At 39.6% G+C, this 12,946-nt stretch overlaps 1 protein-coding gene and 1 long non-coding RNA gene across 3 annotated transcripts in view; one reads left to right on the forward strand and one right to left on the reverse strand.

Moving 5' to 3' along the window:
* Positions 1 to 12,946, reverse strand: part of LOC6529412 — a 48,843-nt gene that overhangs the window by 14,984 nt on the left and 20,913 nt on the right. The window lies entirely within an intron of this gene.
* Positions 1,677 to 4,230, forward strand: LOC120321250. Its single transcript, XR_005560852.1, has 2 exons — positions 1,677 to 3,309; positions 3,425 to 4,230. It is a non-coding gene; the product is annotated as an uncharacterized LOC120321250 (long non-coding RNA).

A 12,946-nucleotide genomic window follows, 5' to 3' on the forward strand; every position in this document is an offset into this window, starting at 1 on the left:
CAGAGAATTCTCGCCCAAACGCAGACATATATCGCGCTATTTTATTGACAACTGCTTTATGTGGGTGGAAAAGTGGGTGGGAAAAGGGGAGGCAGATAGGGGAGCCACGTGATAAGCTGTGGATTGCACACATGTTTCGATATTTAGCCAAAGACAAACAAAGCGACGAGTTGACAAATCTAGCTACAACACTGCAAACACTACTTTATCAGTCTATTACTTTTGTCTGTATTTACCAAACGCTTCAAACAGACAGCTGTACGCTGGCTGTCCACTAAATTTTGAAAATCGAAAATACTGCGATTAAATTGCAATTTCCACAACAGATGTTCGGGCTTTAGCTCATTTCTTTGTCTAATTGTAAGCGGATATTTATTCTCCATCATTTCCGCTCATTTGAATTTTTTCGGCCCTCTTGGATGGAAAAGGAAACTTATTTGCTAATAAAAATTCAAAAGATAAATACACAAATCAAAGTCATAAGCCCAAAACTCTGCGAGACAAGAAAAACCGAATCAAATGGGAGCAAAAATGCGTAAAAAATGCGTAGAAAATACTCGACATTTTTGGGGTAATTTGCCTGGGTGGTTGATGCCGGATTATTAAAGCAACACGTGCGGGGAAATACCGCGAAATCTTATTAAACAAAATTAAACGACTTAGTTGACTTTGAGCGCTGGAAGAAAACGAGCACACAAAAAATTAAAACCCAATGGGAGATTTGCATTTGTACAACTGATTGCACTTACAAATCGTAAAAAACGAGCATCGAGCTGCGACAGCAAACATCCATTAGGCCCACTGTGCACAGTGGGAAGCAGCCGGCGGCGGTTGGGGTTGGCAGCATAATGCTCAAAAGGAAATTATAATAAGCGCAGCTTTTCCCCGTACGGAACAGCGGACAAGAAAATTCATAAATAAAAGACGCCGCCAAGTAGGCAATGCAAATGTTGTCTGCAGCTTGTGAAATTTTCTTGGTTCGCTTTCCCAGAACTTTTACATATTTCACCGGCCTTTATCGCACTAATAAAAAGGATTTTCCTCGAACGCCGGGAAATTGTACTGAAAAGTCGTCGTCTCGCATTTCTTTGTATCATTTTACTGCAGGCAACGGGGGTTCTACCAGCGGTTGGGGCTCCGACTTCTGGGGATTTACTTATTTACTAGTCCTGTCATATTGCAACAACTGACTTTTTTACTTTGCCTGTTGTCTGGCTTATTTTGTTTGTTTTTCCTTTTCCTTTTTTTGCTTTTTTTCTTTGCTTTTCCTCGCAGTTTTCCCTGGGTTGGTGTGCATTGTGCGACTATGCTACCTTATAAATGGATTATGGCAATTAGATGGTATTCGAGGGTTGTGGCTTGCAGATTGGGTCGCTTGAAATACACAATCCATGTTCTTCGGCGGGGTACGAAATCCATTAGAGTGGCTTAGGACTCGATTTGCTTAAAGATGAAATAATGATATGGGGCAATGGCATTGGTGAACTGGATAAAGTGTCATACTAAAAAGGGTTAGATTTGCTTTTATAGAGAAAATAATACTCAAGTGCAGGATTCACACCCCTTTAACAATGCGTATAAGAAAGTATAACTAAATATGAGAAAAAAAGTGTACTTCCTACCATCAATCCGATGTTTTTTTCATCACTCAAAACCATTACAATTTCCAACAAGTTCTGTAACTTTTTATGCCAGTCATGCACCACCAACCGAATGAAAAACCAATTAAATGCGAAACAATCATCATTAGGCAGTGCCACAAAATGATAATTCAAATGTTTTCGGCTGAGTGGCCAAAGCGAATCGAAACCCGAGAACATAACAACTATAACTAAGTATGTACACCGTGAAATTGAACAAATAATACGCCAAGAAAGTAGGCGCCGAATAAAAAACCGAAGAGGAGATTGGAAAAAGTTCGAAACCAACTATTATTAATGATCTGATATATCAATCGGCTGGCAGATCAAAGAGGTTGAGGCTGAGGTTGAGGTTGGCCAGTTGTAAAATGTACAGATTAAAATTTGAACAGGGTAAATATTTCGGATACGAACAGTTGGAATTCCTTGGAGCGCACAATATGCACAAAATGCCAAACTAAACCCAAAACTAAAATTGGTAGGTGGGGTGGAGGAGTTCTGTTAGTGGATGTTTGAGAGCCAGCCATCAAAGACATTTAAGCATTTTGCGGTTTTTTGTGTGCCCGGGATGCCTTTTGTCCTGTGGCAGGACATGTGCAGCAAAGTGTCGCATATGTGGCTCGACTTTTTTACATGATATCCTCGCTAGGAAGCTGGGATTCATCCTGCCGCTTTGGGTCGCTTATTGCCAGGCATTTATGAATTTTCGTGCGGAATTTTGGGGCGGGCGACTTGAAAAGCCTGAGAAACCCAGACAACTATTACCAAAAGCACAAGAACGAGACTGACGAGCTGAGGTTAACAAACTGCCAGCTAAAGACCGACCAACCTCTAAGTGATGTGTGTGATGCGAGTACTTCTCTCACTTTTTCTAGTTTTAATTTATATGTAAATTAGCCAGCTCTGTGGAGATGGTGAAAAAAGCATCTGCTGAATGAAGGCAACTATTAGCACAAAGCTGTAAGTAATGACAAGCTGAGTGCAATTTGATGACAGTTGCCAGTCAGATGGAGCAGCTTATCCCCAAGCCAGTCGAATCGATCCCAAATTGATGGGTAAAAATATATCAGCCTCATTTAGACCACAACAAATCCCACTCGGCCATGACAAATCAGGCATAAAATTGTACAATTTACGAACAAGTTCATCTCTGGTCAGACATCATAAATTAAACAAAGTTTAATCAAACAGAAGCGGCACAACCACTTCGCAGATCATCCGATGTTTTTCCAATTTTCTCACAGTTCACTTTTATGATCCACAAATCACTCGGGGCGAAATGCGAAGAAGCCACCTCTCTGGGTTTATTTAAACATTAATTAAATGCCCGAACATGGGAGTGAAGTAGCACAAATATCAGGCGTGAAAGTCTGCATACTGGAATACAAAATTTATGAAAGCCGCCACAACATTTTAACGCCAGTTGGTAATCGACAACCTCATCGTAATCGCAAACGCAATTGCAATCATCCACTGACAGTCGTCATAATTTATGGGTCCTTCTGCTGTTTGCTCTGGCTCCTCCTGGTCTCCTCAAATAGCCCAATAACATATCAACTAAATTGATAAAAACCACAAAAAGCGACAGACGACAATCAACTGAACAGAACGGGAGCAGATTGTTAAGGTGTATGGTCATGGGTCGACTTGTTTATGTCCCTGCAAAAAGGTAATGATCTCAAGCAGCAATTTAAAAAATATCTTAGCTAATTCCAATTTATATTCCAAAATTATATTTTAAATTCCAAACTATTTTAAATCCATTCCTTAATTTCTATGTTCAGACTTAGCTGGAAGCTTCGAAATATTTCCTTCTGGAGTCTATGAGTGTTTTTGCCCCATGTCCCCGTCAGCTACAGGGTACCTACCGTACCAATTGGGAGCTGCTGACTGACGGCAATCGAAAGCTATGCAATAATAATAACAGCAACAGCACAAAGTCAGGAGGTGAGCCAACAGAGAACAGCTGCCAACATTCACACGTCATTTAATTTCGATTAGTCGCCCGAAAGGTCCGAATGGCCCGAAAGACAAATAAAGCGACAAATGCAGTGTCGAATGCGAATGGAAAGCCAAATGTTCTGTGGTCAATACTTTGTCTTTGGTAATTGTCGCCTGCGACCACGAAGAATGTACAAAATGCCTTACTGGCACTTGGATGTGCCAGAGCATTGCGAACGCGTCGCCTTAATTTTTCAATTCTCCCCTGAAAATATCGATCTTCGATCACTCCACCGGTTTTTTGTCTTTGCCAGCTTGCAGCTGAATATCTTGATCATTATTCGTGCTCGGATAGCAATCACACTTTTGGACTGCATTCGATTCCTACATTTGATTGATGACTGCATATTGCTCGCTGGGAGTTCGAAAGGTGAGAGAAATCTGTTAATGAACCTTGAATTGCATCCGCTTCTAGTTAATTTTTGGGAATAAACTGATTGACCCATGAGAAATTGCCCGGGGTAATGGACCAGTGATAAGCTCTGAATTTGATTTTGATTGAATGGGAGTGAGAAAGCTATTTTAAATGAGATTATTTTAAGTTCAAAAGAAAGACATTAAACATAGAGTTTTTAAATTGTTGAATGTACTAGTGCAAACATTTTAAATTAATTTATTCCAAAAGTTTGTAAGCAGATCTTTTACAGATCTCAAATTTCCATTAAAACTTGCTTAATCCACCCATTCCCAAAACATTTATCAAAGCGCCCAATTGGGCTGGATCCAAAAATCCATTCCTGAAAACTCTACGCAATGCACACAGCAACAAAAGGCTAAAAAAGGAAAATGTTTTCCCCAAGCGCTTAACACCAGTCCGCCCATTCGAGCCCCCCTTTCCACCCCTTGCCCCACACAAAGTGTGAATGAAATAAGTTAGGCCAACTCGGCAGCAACAATTTTTCGCTTTGAAAATGATTATTAGGTCAGTTGCTGCTGGCAGGGCAAGGAAAAGTGGGAGTGGCAGGTGGCAAGTGGGCAGCAGCTGGACAAACGCAGCCCAAGGCAGTGAACAGGACAAAGACCTCGGAAACGGGGGCAACAAGGGGTTAAGCCGGGCAGCAGGCACCTCGCACGAAAATAGCAGAGATTCCTTTTGAAGTTTACGCACAAGTATGCCTTCGAAATAGCCCCATGGAACTCCTGAAAACCAGGATGCAGGATATTAATTAACGCAATAATCATCGATGACTGGGTGGCAGGAGAAACAGGGAAAGCCGAGGAAAATGATTGAGAGAGGGAAAAGTGAGCTGGGCAGTGTTACCAATCTGGCTATTTTCTAGCTATAAAAGTGAGAGCCGAATGTATGATACCTTTTATAATGTTACGTTCTGATTTTCATAATTCTGACTTGTTGTCGAAGTAAAAAAAATGTACAGTATTTGATCGATAACACTTGAACCATGTGAAAGTACTTCTTAATAAAAAATAATAACTTAAGTTTACCTCTTATCTATAAATACTTTTAAAGTATTATTGTTTTACGGTAAATATAAGTATCAGTATCTTATCAGTATTTTAATAAATAATATTTAAAGCACATTTAGAAAAACCATATTTTGTAATGCGTTTAAATGACAATTTGGCTACCGTTTTGAATCGAACGTTGGCAACACTGAAAGGATGCTGAGGCCGGTCAATGCTAAAATGATTAACGCGCTTAACCCATTGGTGCTCAGGCATGCGCTCGGCACCTTTAACCCCCCTTAGCCGGCTTGTAAGCCCCCCGCACCCTGCCCCTGCCCCTCTTTGGCCAGCGCTGCGTGTGTTCATTTTGTAATTTGCGTAGGTGATGCCTTGGAATTTGATTTTCACACGTGTTGCTTGCTACTGCCACACACCTGCCTCCCACTTTTCCACTTTCCACTTTTCCCCGCCCATCAATCCTTGTTGCTCATGTTAATGTTAATAATAATGGAAATGCTGGGTGTGTGCAATTATCTTCCATTTCATTGATTCCACACACGCGCCATATAAAAATAGAAAGCCTATCCGAGGGCCTTAACCCATTAGGAAAACGACGGCAGATGGATATAAAAATTGGCAGCTGAGTGTACTTAGAAGTTATCGAACAGAACTAGAAGTTTCGTATCGAATCAATGGATCACTACAGAGCTAAAACATTTTATGTATGTTAAAGAAAAATGTTGAAAAGGCTAAACGAATCTTGAATTCCCGCTCGACCAGCAGCTTTCCTGCAGCAGCTAACCTCAACCTCGAATTCAATAACTTCTTATGAATTAAAGTTGCCCTGGCAAGTTCAAAGCTTACGAAACAGGCAATGGAGTAGAGAAGGATGAAATAGTAATAACAATAATCATAAATACAGCGAGACGATGACGATGACAACCCTAAAACATCCCAGCGACTAGCTCTTGACAGGAAAAACTGCCCAGGCTAGAGATGGAATCACATGGAATCACAGATAAATTGTGCAAGTCTCGTAACCAAAGAGGTAAAAGCCTGGCCAGCAAAAGGAAAAGATGGAAAAAAAAAACGAAAAACTTGGGGAACGTGAGTGGGAGGTTGAAATGTTGCGCGTGCGCAGAAATTGAAATGAAAATTGCTGTGGCAGCGACGGAGTCATGAGAAGAACCTTTTTCCAGATAAGTCATGGGAAGATCTTGGCGTAGATCCCCTCTTTAATTGCTCAATTGTGTTGACAACGGCAGCCACACAAAATGTAAATATTTATATAGATTACATGTAAAACGAAAGATCAACAGAAGAGCACAACAAAGTGCAGCGGGGCAATTTCAGCGAAATGCAAAAATCACATTAAATGGCACGCAATTGTTTTCTTTTTGCACAAAGTCTTGGCCTTGTTTTAATGGCCAGATAAGCATCAACTGCCACATATGTATATATTGAGTCGGCAGCTCTCTCGGCCATTTTGTCCAAACGAAATGTTTGCGTGTGCCGGGCAATTTATCAAAACATTTGATTTAGTTGTAAGAAAGCATTTTCAACTCAATTTCGGAGGGGTCTTACGTAATGGGGAAACTGGCAGCTAGCATGGTCGCTCCTGGAATTGAAAATTCGACCTGCCCGAAGGTCCTTACGCCGCCGGCAATCGCAAGGAGCCCTGGACTTCTGGTCGGCCAAAGTGAGCTGACTAACGTAATTGCCAGTAAAATTTATGTAGCTGGTGCGGCTCTTGTGAAAACACGTTTAAAGACCAAAAGAACGACAGAAAATATGTTAAGCTGTTCAGACCTCCACAAAATTGGTGGCGAAATAAATATTATAACAACTTCTTATAGGTGCAAAAATAATACTAAATGACATATTCCCTTTACTTTTATTTTTGTACTTTTTTTTTAATATTCTTATAAAAAGTATACTAGATCATAGAAGACTATTATTACGGAAATATTGGAAACATGCATGTACATATGTACATACATCTCATTTAGGTTTTTTACCTGCCTTCTGGATATTGTATAATTTGAGCACCCTTAGCTCCCCAGCCAGAAAACTTCAGAATCTCTTGAGGAAATTATGATTGGAGTTCATCAATTAGTTCTCACATTTCCCATAATTCCACGGGCAATCAAATGCAATTAAACAACTCGACTGAAACATCAAAACGAAGCTGTTGTAGCATTTTGTAATTAAAACGTCTGATACAAAACCAGATGCAAATTTACCAACAAAAACTTGTAGCATTTTGCTATAATTTCTGCGGCTGATAATTTTATGCAAGGCCCAAACGGTGAGTAAGACGAGGGGTTAACCTCGCAGTAGGCCGAGGGGGCAGCAGTGTGTTAATTGCCCCGACACCAACAACAGCGACTAAGAAGACAATGTAAGCACCAAGAACTTATGAATTTCCGTCATTTTTGATTGTTGATCTAGTGCATATGTTTTATAGTAACCCAAACTCGAATCTTAAAAATGCAACCTTACAAAAATTTGCAATAATTAAGTTTTTGTCATAACAATTTCCAACTCTCCTTTAAGTTGCAAATAACGAAAGCAAGTTCAAGTCTTTTACCAGAGCTAAGAATCCTTTGCAAGAAATTAAGAATAAATTATTAAATGTAGATACAAGACACAAGTTCTCCCTAAAGAGAAGTAGACCTTAACTTTACCAGATTGCAGGGCATTGTCTTAAAAACTAAACTTAAACCAAATAAAGTATTATCTCACATGTATGTACTTGAGCCGCTCCTTCCAGAAGGTCTTTGATCAAAGTGTTCGAAAATTCAAAAATTTGGAAAATGTCCTCTTGTTTCTTCCCTTCTTGCTCTTTTTTTTTTTGCTTGATTATAATTTGTTTTATTTGTTTTGAACACGTTTCGGGGATTGCTTCTGCTCACAACAAACAAAAGGACGCAATGGGAAGAGGAGAGCGGGAAAGCGGGGAGCATGGAGGAGAAAGAGGCGCGAAAAGGGGAGCAAATGGAGACAGCGACGTCGACGCCGACTGCGCAGCAATAACTGTGCATTTGTATTTGTTTGTCATTTCGCTCTCTCATTGCGAGAATGCGAGTGTGTGTGCGTTTCCCTCTCTCTTTTTCTCGCTCTCTAGCTGTCTCGCTCTTTTCCATTTCAATTCCCATTTCAATTCAGATTGCGATTTCATTTCCATCGTTGAGACTCCGCCCCCAAGAGCGTGTTCCACTTGCCGAACGTTCCCCTATGTACTGGCTTCCTTTCGTTGCGTTTGTGTTTGCGCTTGTGTTTTTGATTTTCCCGTTGTCTTTGCCCTGCCTTTTCCTTGGTTTTTTCTGCTTTATTATTTACTCAGCGACTTTTTGTGTGTTTGGTTGAGTTTGCGTTTGTGCATTTGTTTATGCGTCTCGTTTTACAATTTAAAGGCATTTCCTTTGTGCAAATTTCAGCACTGCGCACTCTCACTCTCCCTCTCTCTCCCGCCCTCTCTCTGTCGCTCCCTCGGTATCCTATCCCCGTCCCGTTCCCTTGTCCATCCCTCAATCAGAAAATATTGTTATATTGAATAAATATTTTACTTACAAGGTAAAAACAATATTTTGGCTTTAGTCCCTGCTTAATTTTCGGGCCTTGTGGGGCCAAGGTTTCGCTAGGTCCTTTGACCAGGACTAATTTTAAATTTATGTTTTCAAAATTTCGTTGGGCAATTTCAGTTTGTCGGTTGTAGTTTTACTACCATGATAAAGAAGGCAAAATGAGGTGGGTTTTGGGAGGGTTAAGCTGGTCCCGACTAGGGTTATTTATAGAAAAGTCCTGCGCAACTTCTGCGGTATGTAAATTCCTTTATAAACAATTCATTTCAAAGAGGCCCCGAGAATTCAGGAAAAGACAATTATTTTCGTAATTTGTTTTACTTTCAGTAACGACGAGGTTCTATGTCTTCTATTTTGTTTATAAATTTCAGATATTTTATTAAAAAGAAAGAAAATATATATCAGGATAAAACGATATTGTACATTTCCTCGACTATAAGATATTATTATTAAATGAAATATTTACATTTTTTGTTGGAATATTGGCATCTACTTAAAAAAACCATTAAAAAAAATATATAAACATATTTAGAGGGCGTGACAGCGATTTTTGGTTTCTAAGACAAACTTTTGCTGTATGCCTAATATTTCTGGATTTTTTGGATTCCAAGATATCGACGTTCATACGAATAAACGGACATGGGTTGATAAAATCGGTGGTCCTATTCAATAATATATATACTTTATAGGGTCAGAATCACTTAAGAATTCGAATTATTTTCCTTGATATATGAGTTGAGCATTTACTATCGTATTTTAACTGTTAATTGTCTGCTAATTAATTACATGTGTAAACGTGTAAGAATATACAGTAATATTTTATTAAAATAAAAAATATTTTGTCCTTAACAATTAAATGTACAATTAAATGGAATAATTATTCACTTGATTTTAGCTAAGCATTTATTTATCCCTTGCCTAGACTTCAATTAATTTTTCCACTAATAATCAAATATATCAAACTCTTTCCAATTTTCGCCGACAAGTAATTTTCCCCAATTATCTATTGTAGTTTAAAATTGAAAGATTAATTGCTATTGGAATGCAAAAATAATATCGTTTCTCCGCAAACCGTTTTCATTGTATACTTCCTTCCTTTAAATCTCTTTATTGAGAGGGATTTATGTACAGTCCGTGTACATGGGAAAATCGCTGCTCCTGGCCTTCGCTTTTCTTTATATCCGCCATTTTATTGCTTTTTCTCCGCCCCTTTTTTCCTTGCCCGCCCCTCGGATCCCCGGGAAAAGCTCACAAAACTCTCGACATTTCATTTGCAATTTTCTTTTCTTGCTTGCATTTTACGACTTTTTCTTTAGCACTTGGTGGGCGGGACAAAGGGAAGAATTTTCACAGGATTTTCCCCACGCCTTCAGCTTTTACTTGCCCCACCCTCTGCAAAATTGGCAACATCTGCGTAATGCAATTTTCCCTTTTGACTGGCAAGTGAAAATTTCTGCCTTCTTCGTTTCTTTTGTAGTTGCTGGCTTTTCCTCTATCATTCCCGTTTTTCTCCCCCTTCATATTCTCTTTTCCATCTTTTTAATTCCTCTTGCCGTGGCATTGCATTTTCCTGTGCCAAGACGTCCTGCAGGATTTATGCTGCGGCCAGGATCTTTGCGGCGGCCACACCCCTTTTTCTTGGAGCTTGGGAGTTTTAAGAGAAATAAAAGGAAACTCACCCCTTAGTCTTTGTTTGATTTTCTTCGCCTTTCCCCAAAGTATGCTACGAAAATTGTACAAAGTTTCCACATTTAATGCTGGCGTTTCCCAGGATATGTTTTCGGATGAGCGTAATTTAGATATGAGCCCAAAGAGCCCGAAATCTTGAACATATTTTCCTATTTTTTATTACCCACTTCGATAATACTTTGTCGTGGAAAGGGCGTCCACGTATGAGAGGGTTTTCTGCTTAAGTTGCCCCAGCCTATGGTTTATGGACTTCCTGGCCATCCCCCTACCAGGACCTCACTGCTCCTGATGCTGCCACATCATTGTTGCCCGTGACAATAATTCAGGCAGGCCAGGACAAAAGCCAGGAGCACCTGGAAATTTATGGCCGACTCGTTCTCTTTAACCCATTCTCCTTCCAGCGGTACTACTTGACCCCTAACTACTCAAGCACGTTGAGAAATTATTTGCATTTCTTTTCATAAAAGTGTGGCTCTTATTTAAGTGTTTTATGTTATACTTATGTAACATATGTTTAATAGTTACCCATTTAGCATTAGCACCACTAAGAAATGCAAAAATTGTTTCTTGTGACAATTTTTCCCAGTGCACAACTAGGCTAACTTACAGGTTTTTGAAATCTACTTTATATTTTTCGGGTGGGACATTTTATCGCATTTGCTTAGGTCGTAAATACCTGAGTGGATGTGAAATCCTTGGTCGAAAAAGTTATGCAAAGTTCACAACTTTCTTTTCTCTATCAGCGTCTTCTGCTTTTTTATAGTTTCCTGCATTTGGCAATGTCCTGGCCACTCCCCTTCCGCCCATCCCTCCAACTTTATTATCATATTTGTTTAATATATTAGAATTTTTTCCACTTACTTTTTTTTGCGGTTCAGTTTGCAACCCCTGATTTGGCTTCTTTCCTTATTTTTTTGCGCTCTGACTTGTAGCAACTTTGCTCAGCAGTTTTTGACATTTTCCATGATGGATTGCATTTTATGCTAATTGAGTTTAAACACAGTTACACTTTCCCCCACACACTGGCGTTCAATATTTTTTCTTGGCATTATTTTTTACACTTTTGTCTTATTTGCCTTGTGGCCAGAGGGGCAGAGTTTTTCCATCATGTATACGTAGATGTGGTCCTGCGATTGACAGACAGCTAGTGGTAGTGGGTTGGCTTAGGATTGGTGGTTTGGAACTTAAGTTTGAGTGATTAGCTGGTGGAAGCTGCTAACTTGCAAGCCAAATTGATTTAGAAGTAATTAGGTAAGACGAAAAGGTTAAAGCATATATATATAACCTTTGAGCTCAATGTAAAGATCATTCCTTGTAGGGTTCTAAGAGGTATTAACTGTGTACCAGACTAATTTACCTTCTGCCACTTTAAATGGCCAAATATTATATCAGCTACCCAGCTGTATCAATAAATAAATAAATACCAACCCCTTCTTTTATTTTTCAACCCCTCAATCACTCATCACGTGCCAACCGCGTCCAATGCGAATCTCCATATGCATTCATTAAACAAATTAGCCAAACAGAACACAAAGGACAGTCAAGCGCCGATCCCAAAATTATACAATCGCAATCGGAGAAACCTCAACAAAAATTTAGAGAAACATGTAGAAATACCCCCTACATTGGCCAATGATGATGATGTATGATGATGGATTGTCAACATAATTACAACGGCAAACAATGGCGAGTTGCATAAAGTACATTTGCCATTGTCCGAATGGAGTATGCAAAAAGGACTCGCACAAAAAGGACTCTCAACGTGCGACACATGGTCATGGAAAATGCGGAACTGCTGGAGAACGAGGGCGTGTGCTAAGGGCTGAGCTGGCTAATCTTCGGCTGCAATTGTTCGCCAGGATGTGGACAGGGCGGAGTGTCGGAGTACCGAACCCAAAACCGCATCATAATTACACTATCACATTCCAAACACACGAAATGAGTCGGGGAACTTCACGGCTATGCTAAAACAGCTCACATATCCTGCATCCTTTTTCGCGCAGCTCTGTAAATTAGAATGTTTTTGCTTTTTCGCACAATTAAAGTCAACACAGGATGGGGAAAAACGTGTGTTTGGGTATGTGTGTGTGTGTGCGGATGGGGTACAATTAAAATTCCCACTTACCCAGCTAAAAAGTTTCGAGATTCAGTTATCCTGCGAATAGAGCTGTAAGTTCCATTAATTAATGTCGGCAAGGATAAAGACTGCCGGGAATTATTTACTATCTCTGACTTTCATGAGCCACTTCACAAAAATTCGCTACATCATTCCTCTAATTAGAGATTCAGTTAATCACCGAAATGTTTTTAACAGTTGTCGTTTTAGAGGAAATAACAATTAAAATGAAACACCTTTTATTTAGGTAGACTCACAAACGCTATAAACATTTAAATGTAGTTTTCCAAATTCTTTTTTTCTTTCCATACTTTTATTCCTGTCGCTCAAGTTATATTATTTTTGTTTCTTGAGACCCCAACCTCTTAATGGCATCAATTAAAATCTTGTGTACGTGACAGGAATTTTTAGTCGGGCTAAGCAAAAATACGAGGAGCAGGCAAAAGAATATGCTGGAAAGTACAACTTTACTTTTGATGTTTGGGGCTAAAGACGAGAGGCCCCAAGAACCG

This window comes from Drosophila yakuba, chromosome 2R (genome assembly GCF_016746365.2).
Source record: "Drosophila yakuba strain Tai18E2 chromosome 2R, Prin_Dyak_Tai18E2_2.1, whole genome shotgun sequence".
Taxonomy (NCBI): Eukaryota; Metazoa; Arthropoda; class Insecta; order Diptera; family Drosophilidae; genus Drosophila; species Drosophila yakuba.